Here is a 16,171-nt window from a genome sequence, read left to right on the forward strand (position 1 = left end):
GCTGTTGTCATAACTGTCTCTCCACCAAGTCACCCTGGATCTACTGGGGAAAGGGAGACCTCTCCCACCTTTGGATTTTCCTCTGAACAGAGGCTAAAAAACAAAGCACGAATGTACTGCCCTCCCGTTTCTGCTTCACACTGCTGCCCCATAGAGGATTCTCCTGACCCGTTGCCCCAGCATCTCTGTACAGACCCAGGAGTGGTGAGGGTGCAGGAGGTGCGGTGTGAGTGGGGGTTTGTGGCTGTAGCTGCTGCTTTCCCTGAACCCCTGAGCTGGATGCTCGGGGATATTAGCAGAGTGGAAAGTCATCTAAGAAGCTGCTGTTTCACAAGATCTGGGCACAGAGCTGCCCCTCCCTTCCTCCCTGAAGTTTGCATGAAGTGCACGTTAGGCTGTAATTAGGGGATCTGGGAGGAGAACTTTCCTGGTAACGCTTTGCTTTTCTTCTGCTCTTGGTGAGAAAGTGCCTCCTTCTTCCCAGGACCAGGACTTCTGCCATCCAGCGCCACAAAGAGACATTCTGCGCACGCACACGCACACACACCACACACACACTCTCACAGTCTCTCTCTCTCTCTCTCTCTCACACACACACACACACACACACACACACACACACTTGCCCAGAGACAAACTTAAGGTGAGGAGAAAGAGCGCTAGCTTCACTTGATCTTCAGGCTCCAACCTCAACAGGACTTGAGAGCATCTGAACTTCTGGATTTCAGGACAAGGTAAAACTTCCATAAATTTTTCACTCTTCCTCTCAAACCTTAGTGCCTTGAAGATTTCAGAGAGCAATACATATTATGATGTATATATACATTAAAACAAATTTTCTTATTTTCTTTCATTTTGAGTTTAACATGACATCTCAACTTTTTTTTTTTTTTTGAAGAGTCATATTGTCAGGTAAAATCCTGAATTGCAATAAAAAAGCTCAGTCTAGATTGGGCTAAGGATTAACTCTAGTATCCTGGCATTTGCTCCTGGTACTATAAATCTGGCAGGCGCGTGGTTTCCAAGTGGTGGCTTTTCCATCTGTATTTCAACAAGCATTTTAATAGCACCTGAGATGAAAAACAGGATAGTATAGGTTGAAGGAAATGCTGAGGAATGGGAATGTCCATTCCAGATTTTTGAGTTTTGTTTTAGGGAATATATAGGTTTGTGTGGAAAAGAAAGTTACTGTAATCACAGATAATACTGGTTAGATGGATAATCTTTGAGATGTTATGAATTTTGGTCCGCACGCCTCCAGTTAATTGTGAAATTAAGATTTTAGAGTTACAATGCCTTTCCTACATTGAATGATGTTGATAATTAATTTTAAGATACTGAAAAATATTTTAAAGTCATAGTTTTTGAGATTACTATTGAAAGTTGCTTAAAGGATTTATGTGTTGAGACTGTTTACCACTCTAAGCAAATCTGAACACTTTGGGGCTTAAATGAAGTTGTTTTCTTCCACTGAATTTGACTGTTGTGTTCAAAATCAGATGGTTTATTATTTTGAAAAATATGTTACTTTATTTTCATTTATCACTGGAAAAACACACTGAGTGGCCAGTACATTTGGGAATTTTTAGGGTGGAAAGTGTTCCTGTACATGTTCCAATGTGATGTCATAAAATCAAACATACTGGCTGGCATCTTGGAAGCTAACGGTTTTTAAGAAATAAAGCCTATGAGTTAATTTCTAAGTGAAATGTAATATTTATTCATTACAAATGTAATTTCTGGTAACATTCTATTTGATTATTTCAGTGTACTGAATCGCAGTAATTTTATACACACTTCTGTGACTTCAATATTTCAATGCAATCATAAAGTAGGAACATCGTTCTATCAAAAATGTATCATAGTAGTTCTCTCTGGTAACTTTCACAGTGATAATTTTTACATCAGTGTTTACCTTCATTTCCATTTATTTCTACTAATAAAGAAGGTTTTTATTTCATTCAGTAAAATAAAACGTATGCCAGAGGTTTATTGAGCATTTATTAGTCTTCAGTCATTTGGTGGCTATCTGTTCTCAATAATTTAATTGTTTAAGCTGGGAGAATGATGTTACATTTTAGGTAACCTCTTCACAAAATTGGAAACAGCTTTTAAAATGGGAAAACTAGATAAGTAGAAGTAATTTTCCTTAAATTTAATTAAATGAGCGAGAGAAAACCAACAACCTCAAAAGATTGCTGGCCCCCAGGGAGAAGATACCCAGAGGCCAATGTTCCAGAGGTGTCCTGGGGGTCTGAGCTTTCTATGAGAAACAAAAAAGAGAAGACCGTCATGTTCTTATAAAGTGAGCCATTTATTTATTGTCAGCAGGCCCTGTCTCTCAGAGGAATGACTGACACTGTAATTTAGAAGTACTGAAGAGACTTTCACAAAGAAGAATCAATTCATTATATCCCTAGTGGTTTCACTTCCTCTTCCTTCCTTTGGGAGCAAGTAACACATCCAGGATAAATACATTTGGCAGAATATGCAGAAAGATACTCTATGAGTAGATAGTTCACCAAAGTCCTGCATTTTAACATCTTGGTTGCAGAATACTGGTATTTTCTGAAGAGTCGAAGAAGTTTCTGGAAAAATGAACACAAATCCTTTTTCAGGAAATAACTCCCTTTTCCAGAAAACACTAGTGTTGGCTTTTCTTTTCATTTCCTTTTGCTTGTTTTCCATGCATGTTTTATTTTCCAGATTACTTTTTTTAAGATAATGGTATTCCACCAATTAAAATTCCAACAAAATGCAAAGCAAATTTGAAAATAACTTTTACATCAGAGTCTTCCGTTGCCTTTGGTTAATTTTCCAACACCCTGGATTCATTATTAGTAACCATGGTACTTGGTCTGTGTTATTTCAATGTACTTAGTCTGTTATTTATAGGTGACAAAATATTGTTGGAGGAAAATAGGAAGGGATGAAACCCGAATATACTTAGGATTTTAATCAATAGTGGTTAAGGGGAATTAGAGGAAACAGCTGGCTAAACAAATATTAGGCGTAGAGTGGTCGTGATGGCATAAATTAATAATGCAGCTCTTTATTTACACCATGAAAGGTAGGGTCTGTGAGGGTTCAGTGTGTGAAGCACGGTCCCTGTGTGCCACCTACTGGTTGAGTCAGAGAAGCCTTTCTCTCCAGCCTCTCCACATTAAAAACTTCTGAGACTTCTCTGTTGACATTGAACACTAGCTGCATGCCAGACATCGGGGTGGGTGCTCACAGCAGAAAATACAGCAAGTGACTTTTATATAATTTAAAAATCAAGGCACCACTTAACTGTTGATTAAGTCCCCGGTGGTTGCATTTAAAATCAGTTTACTCTTTCCTGGGTAATTTACCATCAACTCTCTACCCCCATGAGGATATAGTTTAATAACTGTAACTCACTTCTAATAGACAATGTGTTTTTTTTTACAGAGATGTCATGACCTAGTTCAAGAAAGGATGGGGAGACTTTGAATCTTGAATCACTGTTTCTCATATGGAAATACATTTCTGTAAAGTTCAGTGTTGCTGAGTTTAAATGGGTAAATAATTACTAGCTTAAAAGGCTAGTACACAGATACTCACGTATATTATATATTCTCTAGATATTTTTCATTCAATGTATAAGGATAATAGTAAAATTTGTTTGAGGTTACTAAAGGCATTGCCCTAAACACTAAAAATTAGCATAGAGAACAACTTTTTCAGTACCTGTTGTTTGCATGCAGCTTTGAAGCAGGAACACTGCTTTCATGAAATTGACATGATAGTAAAAAAAAAAAAAAAAAAATCCTAGAAAAGAACTATTAGGAAGAAAGCCACTGTTTGAAAAAAGTATCAGGATACCCTAGATTAATCTATCAGAATATTGCACTGAGAATTTTGAAAAACTTTTCTTCAGGAGGTATGTGAATTATTATTCCAAGGGGCTTTTTGCAAGATCTATGACTCAATGGCAACAGTGTTCAGCACATCAGCATTAATCAAGACAAGTTCTGAAATTCACATTAGAAGGTAAAATGCCTCCATAAGAAAAAAAAAAAGATTAATGTATTACTTGCTGAGTGAGATCTAGCGGTGTAATCCACAAATCGAGTTGGGCCTGTTTGTGTGGAATGGAAGCATCCTAGTTAGGGCACTTTGGTTTTGTGTATGGCGGTGAAACCTACATGGGGAAAGAAGGAAACCCTCTCATTAAGTCCTTTTTCATTAATGCCACAAAATTATAGCCTAAGTCGATCAGAGGTGGTGCCTGGAAACACTATCAATCATGTAAAAGAAAGCATATTATCTTAATTCGTATTTCCAACAAGTTGTTATCCACCAGAAACAAACCATCCTGTTGACAATTTCTTCAGACCATCCTTGTGATTTAGAATGAATCCCATCCTTGTACTTCGAGGACCTGTCAGAGGCCGTGAAAGTAGAACTTTAGACATGGATTGGAAATGTGTCATTCATGGTTTCAGATGGCCTAGTGATACTAGGCAAGAACAAATTTGTGAATAAGAACCCGCCAAGCTCTCCAAAATGGTCGGCTGCTACGGGGTTCTTGGTGCTATCAGGGAGTCGGTGCACCTGATGGCTTCTCCCAGCAGTGGGGACCCGGAGAGGGCTGCTGGTGGCGAAGAGTTCTTAGCCACATGCAGATCCAGCCAGGATTTGTTTAAAATAGCAAACGGTGCTGGACTATTTTGAGCATCTATTCATTGTTTTCGTTTAACAGGGGAGTGAGAGAATGATGCCTGAGATGGGGGGGGGGGGGTGGCGGGGTTGCAAGAAGGCCAGGAGGCTATTTGCAAAACAAGGCAAAGCAAAAACAAACAAAACAAACTCCCCAAATGAAAGTCACGGAACATTGACTACCTTCAGTTCAGGTGTTGATTCTCAGACTGGTAAGGGCAACAGAAATTTCCCCTTTTGTCCAAACTACCTTAACCCAGAGAGAACACAAATCACTGGATTTGTTACTAAATTCCAATTATGGTACTCCTTTACATTTACTGTATTAAATAAAATCCAATTAAGTTAAATAACATTCACATTATTTTTGTGGTAAATCTGGATTTTCCTAAACTTTCCATACAGTTTCATGGATAATATCCTGGATCAGTCCCCACCTATACTATGTGATTTTCTCATTTTGACTCTCTTATTTTGAATTGGGGATCACCTCATTTGATCATTCATGCTCTCATTTGTTCATTCAACAAAAATTTATGAAATACTTGCTTTTTGCCAGGCACTGTACTAGCACTATGTGCCGGGACCCTCACTTTATACCATGAAAATTCATTCTGAAAAATTCAGAACATCAAAATTGATTGTAATAAGGAAACTAAAAGGCTACAAGATCCTGAGGTACACAGAAACAAGCAGAAAGTTCTAGCCTCGTAGTTTTTGTATTAAGAGAATTTTGGGCACGCATCTTTAAAATCGTTTTCCTTGTTTGTGTCGAGCTGAGTGGATAAGAACTTTAGTTTTTGGTTGTGTGGGCACAGATGGGCCTGGGAGGGCGGCTCTGATGCTGCAGACCTCCAGGAGGACAAAGCTTCCAATAATCTGTCTGCTTGGATGGACAGGAAAAGCAAAACTTCATTTGCACACAGTTGCTGTCTGCCAGTTTGCATCTAAAATTCAGATTGCACACAGAATGATTTAGTGCCTACCATTTGCACCAGGCACCATGCTAGGTGTTGCAGAGTAATTGGCTCAAGGAGTTCACAAGCTAGTGGAGAAGACAGATGGATGCCCATCATGAATCACTAGTAAAATTTGCCACGGAGGTGAAGTTTGCCTTCCTAGTCTCCTGGGTCTCTTTTCTGTGCCTTTATCCAAACTTTCCACCCTGCCTCTGTCTCATAAGTAAGACTCCGGCTCTCCACCCCCACGCCGAGAGGATCTGATACTTCTCTGGTTTATTGATTTCTTGACTGACTGATTACACTTCAGTGTGAATGAGTTTCACTCATGCATTTACATTTCAAGCCTTTTATGTCTCTAAAGTAAATGTTTTGTTTTCTGTGAAAAGAATTTCAAACATTCAGGGGCCTTCCTATCCTTACACCAAAGGGTGTAATTAAGCTGATTTAGTCTCCATGGTCTTCAATCTCTCACTTACCCCACTCCATATGTGAGGTTAGAGGGACTCCCTCAAGGCCCGTTTCTGGAGACTGGAAGGATCTTGGGTCTTGCTAATGACAGGCTCCTTTTCACTGAGCCTGATCAACCTGTCCTTTCACACTCTCTCCAGAGCTGTGCCCGGACCAGGTTTCCCCTCTCCCACCTGGAAAGCCCATCCGTTTGAACCCTTCCGTTTACTTTGCCAAAACCTGCTCTGAAGACCTCCCAGCCCTTCGTCCCCATGCTTGGGTTTCTGCTCCTGGACAGAGAGAGCACTTAGAGCCTTTTATATCCCACTGACTGAGCCCTTGGGCCACCCTAAGTGTCCAGGTCTAGAGGGAGGGAACAATAGGAAGCCACATATTTGGTCTAAGGGCTCCTCTAAGTGAAGGAGCTGAGGGAAGAAGATGAAATAGGCATAGGGTAAGTGTAGGAATTAGATACCATGTTGAAAAGTCAACATCTTTTGAATGAAAGGTACTTCACTACAATTGGTTACCAAGGAATTTTGACATTAATGTTGATTATAAATTCTGGAAAACTAACTATGGGGAGGGGGAATGAAGATCTGCTTTGCCTTTATATAAAGAACGCAATCAGAGCCATTTGTGTAATTCCTTCCCATTTTATGATTGATTAACATATGGCATAACGAAAGCCGTATCTTATTAGTTGTTTCAGCTTTGTGTTCTCATTGATTGCGCCACCATAGTTTGGTACTCCTACAAAGTACTGATCTGTTCTTACATGAAGATATGCTCACTACTTTTTAAAGCCAGGACCGAGAACCCAGACTTAGAGACTTTCCTTCCCCTTCTTCCCGGCGTCCTAGAGGAAAGGGATCATTGGTATGTATTATTCACCTAGCTGGGAGATCTAGATGCTGGAAATTTAATAGGTGCCCTACCAATGCTTACTGTCGTTGGCAGCTCCCAGTACAGGGCAGAACATGGGGTTTTCGGGGTCTCCCGAGTGCCTATATTCCAGAGGTCGGAACACTTCCCAACCTTAGGCCATTCCCGGACTCAGCCTTTATTTCCTTTTTAGTCTTCTGATTTTTCATTGTTGTTAAATGTATAAAATCATTCCAGATTCAGATAATAATAATTGGTATAAAATGAATAATGTAAATAGAAGTAATTGATAATTTCAAAAAAAAAAATATCTAAATTTAAGGAAAGCAAGACTAGAGGCTGGAAATGAGTTGAGAGAGGCCTTGGACCAGTGTAGGCATGGCAGGCATGATCTAATAAGGATCCATCTATTGGATGGAAGAGAGAAGTCAAGGATAGTGGACTGTTTCAAAGGCAGAAAATAACACAAAGAGATGTGACAGACTAAGAGTAAGAATAAAGGAAGAATAAAAGTTTCTGGGAGAATCTAGGGACTCTAATTTAGGAAGAACCAGTGGGACAGCCAAGAACTTGTGTAAGTTGAGTGTGTATCTTTAGCACAGGGGAAAAGTTGTGGCTGAAAATAGAGCTCTGGACGTCTTTGGTATTAAAATGGCAGTTGAAAATCATACAGAAGAGGGAAAGCGTTCAGGAAAGAACAAAGGAGAAAACAGCTGACCATGAACTGAAACCCAGGAAAAAACTGATAAAAATGAGTTTTGTCATTGTCTGTGCATAATCTTAACTTGTGTTTTATCAACTATAAATGCCCACTGAGTTGGATAACATCAGTGTTATTAATCTTTATATCTCAGAGTCTTAGTCCTCTGCACATAGAAGGTGCCAGACATGTTTGTTGAATTAAATGAAATTAAAATGGCATTTCTGAACCTTGATACTCTAATGACTGATTTTCATAATGATAACTCTGAACCTGGGTAAGACCCCAAAATGCCTGAATTGTAGTTATTTATTCAATTTTGCCCAATACGGAGCTGGCTTTAAATATATGTTGTTACATTTCGTTGTTTAAAAATCAGTAATCAATGTGTGGTGTAGATGGTAATTCACCAGAGTACTGATTAACCTTAGCCCGTGTTGTTTAGTTTAGCATACAAATGAGCTCGCCACAGAATGCAGCCTAGTTCAGGTCCATTTATAATTCTTTTCCTAGTTCCTTGATCTTGAAGACCTCCGAAATCTAAGAGCAAATTTGGAGCCCAGAAACCTGGATTTCTCTGGTTTTCCCAGCAACTTGCTTTTTTCCCCCAGTTTTCCTTCCTTCCACTCCCCATACTAGAGCTGCCATATAAAATCCAAAGGATAATTGAATAATGTTTAGTATAAGTATGTCTCAGATAGTTCATGGTGCATACGTAGGCCAATAAGACTATTTGTTGTTCGTCTAAGTTCAAAGTTAGCTGGGTGTCCTGTATTTTTTATTGGCTAAATGGGACATAACTCTACCCTACACTTGAAGTTACTATTATAGAATACGGCAGAGAAGAATTTCCCCATGAAACTTCTGAACACTCTCCCAAAAGTCAACAAATCAAGTTATTGAATCTATCTTCACTAGTTAAATGTATTAAAAAGATAATCAAAATAAAATTACCTATTATATACCAATCAATGCAAATGTATTAAACATCTATAACAATAGTGGTTTTTATATATAACCTGTATACTAATGACTATATTAAGAATGCCATGAATGTATATTAGTGATCATATATTTTAGTTTATTTTAAATGTTTTAAAATAATATACATATTAGGGGCACCTGGGTGACTCAGTGGGTTGGGCCTCTGCCTTCAGCTCAGGTCATGATCTCAAGTCCTGAGATGGAGCCCTACAGCAGGCTCTCTGCTCGGCCCCCTCTGCCTGCCTCTCTGCCTACTTCTGATCTCTGTCAAATAAATAAACAAAAAATCTTTTTAAAAAAATAATGCACATATTAAAAAATTAAACTTTTTAATTTTCACCTTTGCAAATTGGCAATAATAATAAAACAAGCAATTATTTTTAAATGAAAAAAACTTCCATTCATACATACATGTACAGTGGGTATAAATTCCCAAATATTCTAACTGCAGAAATATCTGAAAGGGAGCCTTACCCTTGTTAATTATGTCAGACTGTAGTTATACTGCCACCTGGTGATGTGTTGAGGGATAATTCAACCTCACCAGTCCATCAACATGTTTTTGCAGATTAACCAACCAACCACTCAAAGTTAAAATTATTTCCTCAGGTGATTAATATTTTTCACTTTACCAAATAATGCCATACACTTTATACTTAGGACTCTCCAGTATTTAATGCACATATTTCCTAGAAGTTTCATGTATTGTCTGCAAATAAGTGATTCGTAAGATAATAAATTATAAGTCATTTAGTACTGCTTTATGTTTTATGACTGAATTTTGATTGTATCTGCATGTATATTAACTTCACTTGACCTTTCAACCTGAATTTCCCATAAATACTGGAACTTAACATGTCCAAAACTGAACTTATTATAGTCCGTCTACCAAGCCTGGTCTATGACATCTCTATATAGATACCAAGGCCATATAATTTATTAGCTAAACCAGAACACTTTGAAAATGAAACGGGGCACCTGACTAATTATTCCAGCAAAGTGACAGAGACCAAGACTCTGTCAACCAAACTGGGGGCCTTGTTATATAAGATAAAAATCATCATAGTCCCAGTCATCCAAACTAGAATACTTGGATTACGGACGACGGGTCCATCAAAATCACCTGCAACTGCCATCCCTGACTTCTTTTCTTCCTTCTCCCTGTTTACTCCGTTTTACTTTCACTTTCTCCTCCACTGTCCATCAGCTTTCCCACATTCTCACTGCCTTTGTCCTATTGTCTGCGGAGGAACCCACCAGCCCCAAATCCTTTTTTTCAGGAAAGTCTAATTGCCCCACTTCTTCCACACTTTCTCTAAATTGCTGGGAACTGCTAAGAATAACCCTTATCACCCTGCATAATGGGGCCACTAGATAACCGCGGTATCTGACTTCAGTTGAATCTTTAATACTGTGTGGCAGTTCTACTGTATTTCTTAAAAGTTTTGTTTCTTGAACCCCCTGAAGCAGATGTCCAGGCCTCCCTAATTCATCCTGAAAACAGAAGCCACCTAGAAAGAATTCTGTCACTGTACTGCCACCAAAACAAGTCCTTGACCACCAGCATCCCCATATATTCTTTTTTCCCTTCTATTAGGAGAAAAAGATACTCTTTACCTCTAAGAGCCTAAAGCAGATATTACACCCTGAGCTCTAGATCCCATGTCCCCCAGTCTTCTCAGAGGTAGTCCCTATTAATTAAGCTTTTTCTCTCTTACATCTTCAACCTCTCCCACTCTGGTTATTTCTTCCTAATGGCATTTAATTATGGTCATATCTTTTTGTCTTAAAAATATATAATTCTCAGGGCGCCTGGGTGGCTCAGTGGGTTAAAGCCTCTGCCTTCGGCTCAGGTCATGATCCCAGGGTCCTGGGATCGAGCCCCACGTTGGGCTCTCTGCTCAGTGGGGAGCCTGCTTCCTCCTCTCTCTCTCTGCCTGCCTCTTTGCCTACTTGTAATCTGTCTGTCAAATAAATAAATAAAATCTTTTTTAAAAAAAAGAAAGAAAGAAATTAGACTCTAAGGGAATCTTAGACGGGTCTGGAGGTGATTATGCTGAGTGAAATAAGTCAAGCAGAGAAAGTCAATTATCATATGGTTTCACTTACTTGTGGAGCATAAGGAAAAACATGTTGATGGACTAGGAAAGGAAAAGTAAATTGGGGGAAATCGGAAGGGGAGATAAACCATGAGGGACTATGGACTCTGAGAAACAAACAGGGTTTTGGAGGGGAGGGGAGGGGGGGTTGGGTGAGCCTGGTAGTGGGTATTAAGATGGGCACGTATTACGTGGAGCACAGGCTTTGGTGCATAAACAATGAATCTTAGAACACTGAAAAAAATAAAATTAAATTTAAAAAGATATATATACACATATAGATATCTATTTGTAGATAGATAGATAGATATGCACATATAGATATAAAATTCTCCTTCCCATCAGAGCCACACTTCATGAATTACCTCTGGTCACTCTGTACCTCTTCACCCCATCCACCCCTCAATTCACAGCAATGTGCTCTCTCCCGCAATGATTCCAATGGAATGCTCCATCATTGGGATCACCGATGATTTGTTTTCAATGTTTTCTTTCTCTTAAATGTGAACTTCTCCCGGTTTTATCTACTGTAGTAATGACACCATTTTCTCTCCACTCTGTTTCCAAAACCACAAAGAAGGGCATCACCGTGTTGATTGTATCTCATCAATATCTCATCGATATCTCTTGAACACATACATCATTTTCTATCTCCATCACCCTCTGTGACCATCCTCTCTTGCCCAAATTCCTGCAAACCTTACAGATTGGTTTCTGCCTCTCCTATCTTCTTGCTTTCTGATGCACTCCTCCACACTGAAGCTAGAGTAATGTTTCTCCAGATCAGGGAGAATTATGTATTTTTAAGACAAAAAGATATGAGGGGCGCCTGGGTGGCTCAGTGGGTTAAGCCTCGGCCTTCGGCTCAGGTCATGATCTCGGGGTCCTGGGATCAAGCCCCACATGGGGCTCTCTGCTCAGCGGGGAGCCTGCTTCCCCCTGTCTCTCTGCCTGCCTCTCTGCCTACCTGTGATCTCTCTCTCTCTCTCTCTCTCTGTCGAATAAATAAATAAAATCTTTAAAAAAAAAAAGACAAAAGATATGAAACCTGAATATTGTTGCCTACTTACGCCCTTCAACACCTATCTACTGCTGTGAAAATTGACTTCAAACTATTTAATATTATTTGCAAGGTTCTCAGTAACCAGGTTTAGCTTACATTTCCAGTTTCACCTCCCCTCACCTAAAATTACCCAGCACACCAGGTGACAGGACCCAAGAGGACCAAATAAACACACAAACAAAAAATCAAGATACTAAATAGAAAATAGAGACAGATCAATAGGAGATCTAAATATCAAAGTTACCAGATACAGATTTTGCGTGACTAATATGTTTAAGAAATTAGACTCTAAGAGGGGCTCCTGGGTGGCTCAGTGGGTTAAAGCCTCTGCCTTTGGCTCAGGTCATGATCCTGGGGTCCTGGGATTGAGCCCCACATCGGGCTCTCTGCTCCTCAGGGAGCCTGCTTCCTCCTCTCTCTGATTGCCTCTCTGCCTACTTGTAATCTCTGTCAAATAAATAAATAAATAAAATCTTTAAAAAAGAAAAAAAAAGAAATTAGACTCTAAGGAAATCTTACCAAAGAACAGGAGACTACAAAAAAAGGACTTAAATGGAAATTCTAAAACTAAGAAATTGTAATAACTAAAATGAAGAACTCAATACATGAGTTTATAAAAAGTTAAGACACACTGAAGAGATAATTAGTAAATGGAAAATAGGTCTGAAAAACAATAACAACAACAGTAACAACAGCAACAAAAAGCAGACTGAAACCTAAGAGGGAAAGGGAGGAAGGTACTGGGGTGTGGGGTGCACAGAGAGAGGGGAGTAAAAGATCTATGGGGTACAGACATTGCAATCTCAGATGGAGAAACAGTAAACAGGGCATAAACAATTTTTTAAGAAATAACAGCTTGTAACTGAACATGTCACAGATTCAAGCACCACAAAGCCACAACAGGATAGATACCAGAATAAAAATAAAGCACCTACACCCAGGTATGGCATGGAGAATCTGCTGACAAAAACAAAAAGAGACTATCAATAGCTTCTAGCAACAAAAGACTTCAGGTAGATGAACAGGTAGCAAAATTAGCCAGTTGGAAAAATTAGCCATTTTCTTTCCCCATTAGAAAATGCCCAAAGTCAGTAGGTGGTCTTGCCTGGATTCTGGATAGTTCTTATTCTCTTGGCCTACTTTCTCTGAGAAAATAGAGTCTTCGAGCCCACAGGGCTCTCAGTGTCCCTTGTTCCCTGAAGCAGCTGGACTGATCCATTGTCGTGGTGACTCAGCTCCTGCAATCTATTTCCAGATGTTGTACAGTCCTACTGCTGTCTAGGAAAAATTCTGGACAAGAGTTTGGGAAGTTTGTAGCCATCTGTATCACTGTCTCATGGTATCTATGCATTTATTTTGATTATCTGGAATACCCCATTGTTGAAGAAGTGGAAAGTCTAGACACCAGTCACCCAGAAAAAATTCTAAAGAGAATAACTGAAGGATGGAACTCAGAAGAGAGTCACGTGAAACACAAACTGCCACCTGCATTTTACAGTCACTTGCACTGAATTATGGACCCAATGGATCTTGTGAGCAAACCCAAACTAAATATATGACTTAAAACATCATTTCTTCCCGCCTCCCCCTCCCCCGCCTTGTGAGGGAAGAAGCTTCCTAACTTTGTAACTTTATCACTATGGAAAGTTACTTTAAATTACAGAGAGGAAATCAATGTAATGATCACAAACTTACGATTTCTATAGGATATTTTACAAAGTTATAACTATTTGCTTAACGTACGAAAGGCAGGTCATTTGCATTTACCAAATTTACTAAAGCAAATGCAAACTTATCACAAAGATAATGATAATTAAAGGCTCCAGATTGCCTATCCTCTTTCCAAACTTTCTTTTTTTTTTTTTTTAAACCCATTTCATACTTGTGTTCAAAGCTGGAAGCTAGTTGAGTCTGGCTTTTTTTTTTTTTTTTTTTTTTTTAGATTTTATTTATTTACTTATCTGACAGAGAGAGAGAGAGAGAGAACACAAGCAGGGGGAGAGGGAGAAACCGGCTTCCCAACGAGCAAGGAGCTGGATAGAGGGGCTCTATCCCAGGAAGCCTGGATCATGACCTGAGCAGAAGGCAGACGCCCAACAACTGAGCCACCCAGGTGCCCCTCTTTCCAATCTTCCTCTCAGTTTTGCTCTAATTCTTTGTGCATTCACTTGTGTCTGGAGGAACCCCTCACACTTGAACCCTCCCACCTGAACTATGGCTTCTCCCAGGATCATTAATAGAAAACACTTCCTCCGGGCAACCTTACATTGTACTGGAGACCGAAATAAGTCACTTTTTTCTCAGTTCCCTCCTAATATTTTATTTGCACCACCATTACTCTACTTGGCACACTTTTCTATTTAATAAATTATAATTAACCGTTGATGCGTCTTTCACAAATTTAGAGCTTCCTTGTTACTAGATCATTTTATCCATCTGACTCCTTAAGAGTTTTGACCTCAAAATGCTAGATTTGAATCAGATTCAAAGGACCCAGTCTGTTCCAGCGTTCCAACCGCTGCAGGAACCCCTAGCGTGACAGAAAGTGTTGATCTGCTTCAACACCTGCAGTGGCAAAAGCACTAGGTTTTCCTCAGGGCAACTCTTTTCACTTCTAGAGGACTTCCCAAAAAGTTCTTCCTGATATTGTGCAAAATGGAGTCCCTTAACTCTCATCCATTTGTTCTAGTCTGGTCCCGTGAAGCTACCTTGGATTAGTTTATGATCTTCCTAGTTCGTATTTGGGCAATTCACTTCTAAATGCAAACCAGTATGTTTTGTTCTATAAGTTTGTTTTGGGGGGCACATCACTTCAAACTCTGCAGATCACTTCATTTCCCCTAGCCTCCAAGTCACATTGCAATTATTCTTGGTATTATCTTTACAGGAGTCTTGAAACTCTATGACTAAAAGGAGAAACTTAATTTATGTTAACTGGACTTGAAAGCAAACCTCCTGACTGATAGTTCTCACAAAATTATAGAAATGAAAAAGATAATGTTCTTGTCACTGGAAAGGTCTCCTTTTATTAAACATATAGCTGGTGCATCAGAGAAATGGAAAATAAATGTCAATGCAGAGTTGAAAACCTTTATTTTCAAAATAGAAGGCATTGATCTTCTACACTCCCTTATTGTGGCTTCCTCATTACGTGTTGTTACTATTTCAAATTCATCTTCAGATAGCAGAAGGAGAAGAGCAATGTATCATCATTTAAATATCTGCATCCATGAAATGTTAGGTCATATCAAAAGTTGACATGTAGCGTGATCTAATAGTTACCATTAATGGTAGCGCATGAATTCCCCAAAGGTAAACCAAAATGGTACAAGGAGTTGGAGATCTAAATGATAAAGGGAAATACCGATTTACTATAATTGGTGAAAAGCAAAATGTGTTCTTAATTTGCATTGCTATATGTTCTCTGAAAAAAAAAAAATGCACTATCTCCCCTCATCCCTCTTTGCCTGCACCACCATGAAAATAGCCATGCTAAGGATAAAAAGTAAATAATCTATGAATCCTAGATAACAATTATTCTATGGCTTTTCTCTGGGCCAGTAACTGCCACCTCAAATGATAGGAGGAGAAAAGTTCCCTCAAGGATGAGACAGCTGTAGTACCTGGAACACCAGAGTTCCCACTTTTTAAAAATCCTGGTTTCTGTTCAGCAGAGTAGATCAGTGTAGTTTTATTTTACTCATTCATTCATTCATTTGGGGGGCCAGGGGGAGAGGGAGAAAGAGAATCTTAGGTAGGCTCCACCCCCAGTGTAGAGCCCTACACAGGGCTTGATTTTAAGACACTGATATCATGACCTGAGCCGAATCAGGAGTCAGATGCTAACAAAGGAGCCACCCGGGCACCCCAGTAAATGTAGTTTTAAATAGAGCATGTGTTGTTGCCTACCAACAGAGGGAATTCTTGGGTTCTGCTCCCAATGGTAAAGTAGAAGTGTAGCTTGAACTATGCTCCTATTATTATCAGCATTTTAATCAGTTGCTGATTAAGCCTATTATCCTAAACTATGGAACAGGATTGATTTACTATAAAATATAAGAAGAATCTGTTCTCTTTTTGTTTATACATTTCATTTATGTATCAGAATGTTCTCATGAATTGCAAATCCAAATTTTTAGTGCATGGGTGAACACTACAGGAAATTCAAGTTTGAATGGACTATGTAAAAACATTTCCCTTTTTCTGTGCCCTGATATACAATTGAAAATTATTTAAGCATACACAAAACATCTTACAGTGTACTGACTGCCTGTGAAGTTCAGATTTTTATATAATTGCATTCGTGCTCTGTGTAATGCTGACAATACTCTGATTAAGGAATAAAGTT

At 39.1% G+C, this 16,171-nt stretch overlaps 1 protein-coding gene across 2 annotated transcripts in view; it reads left to right on the forward strand.

Annotated features, from left to right (window-relative positions):
- Positions 1-402: 402 nt before the first annotated feature.
- Positions 403-16,171, forward strand: part of HAPLN1 (hyaluronan and proteoglycan link protein 1) — a 79,859-nt gene continuing 64,090 nt past the window's right edge. Inside the window, exon 1 of one of the 2 annotated variants that reach the window (XM_045074437.1) lies at positions 403-734. The gene's annotated coding sequence lies outside the window, so the exon portion shown is untranslated. The remainder of the gene's footprint in view (positions 735-16,171) is intronic. The other variant, XM_045074436.1, reaches the window with a different exon arrangement.

This window comes from Mustela putorius, unplaced genomic scaffold (genome assembly GCF_011764305.1).
Source record: "Mustela putorius furo isolate JIRA1106 unplaced genomic scaffold, ASM1176430v1.1 tig00537350_pilon_pilon_pilon, whole genome shotgun sequence".
NCBI lineage: Eukaryota > Metazoa > Chordata > Mammalia > Carnivora > Mustelidae > Mustela > Mustela putorius.